The sequence below is a fragment of the Echinops telfairi genome, unplaced genomic scaffold, assembly GCF_000313985.2.
Source record: "Echinops telfairi isolate 266 unplaced genomic scaffold, ASM31398v2 ScPeMD7_36;HRSCAF=134, whole genome shotgun sequence".
In the NCBI taxonomy this organism is placed as follows: domain Eukaryota; kingdom Metazoa; phylum Chordata; class Mammalia; order Afrosoricida; family Tenrecidae; genus Echinops; species Echinops telfairi.
This window is the reverse complement of record NW_022103934.1, coordinates 1,601,424-1,602,611: the sequence shown is the minus strand read 5'-3', so window position 1 is coordinate 1,602,611 and position 1,188 is coordinate 1,601,424.

The window sequence follows — 1,188 nt, the reverse complement described above, 5'->3', positions numbered from 1 at the left end:
GGAACGAGGAGGCGTGAGAGCCTCAAACTATCCCATTGTGTGTGTGTGTGTGTGTGTGTGTGTGTGTGTGTGTGTGTGAAATCTATACATGTATAACGACCTCCCACCACAAACATAAACAAACCCATAGTCAAGTTACCTCTGGCTCATGGTGACCTGATATCAAACACACTCACTGCCATCAAGTCTGCTTTTGGGGGAGAGGGGCGGAGGGGGACCCTAAATGCAAACACAGCTGGAAAACAGCAGAGTCTGGATTCACACTCGAATCGTCTTAAAGCCTGTGAGTGAGATCCCCTGGGTACCGCTGGTAAACGCAGGGAGAAGGGACCTTCCAGGCAGGGGAACAGCATGGGCCGAGGGCTCAGAGGTAACAGAAATATGGGTCAGCCACCTATAGAGGCCAGGCATTGAGGGGGGCTAGGGGCTGAAAGGGTCCCTCCCCTCCTGGAGGCCACACCCATGGAGGCAACACCCAAGTAAATCAAAAGAATTCAGCAAGGAATGAGTTCATCACAAAAGTCCATTAGGACAAGTGACCAGGAGGGTGGGACAGGACCCAGGAAGGCTCGGGCTACAGAAAGGAGGGCCGGGTCATGCCCAGGATGGGGAGTAGGGTTCGGGAAGCACTCCAGGCCAAGGGAGCCTTGAGGTGTTGGATCCTAGTGCCTCTGCTCTGCGATGGGTCCCCTCCTTGACCTGCCCAAGACAGTTCAGCTCCCAGGAGGAAACCCGGCCCTTCCTGGCAGTAGTGGCCCAGGCCAAAGGGAGTATCTGCTTCCCATTTCCTCAAGGAAATGCCAACGGGGTATAAGACTGGGGGCATATGCTCCCCCGCCAGCAGGCCTCCTTGGGTGCCCTCAGTCCTCCCTGGAGCTCAGCCCCACCCCACTGTGCTTTGTCCCCAGACTGCTCCAGTGTCAGGCCCCTCCTGCACCCTCACTGCCCAGCAAAGCCCTCAGCACTGGCACCTCCTCCCCACCGGGCCTCTTTCCGCCACCCCACCCCCCAACCCCATTAAAACAACCATTTTATTGGGGGCTCATACAGCTCTTATCACACAATACATATATACATACATAAGTGTCAAGCACATTGGTACACCTGTTGCCACCATCATTTACAAAACATTTGCTTTCTACTTGTGCCCCTGGTATCAGCTCCTCATTTTCCCCCCTCCCTCCCCCA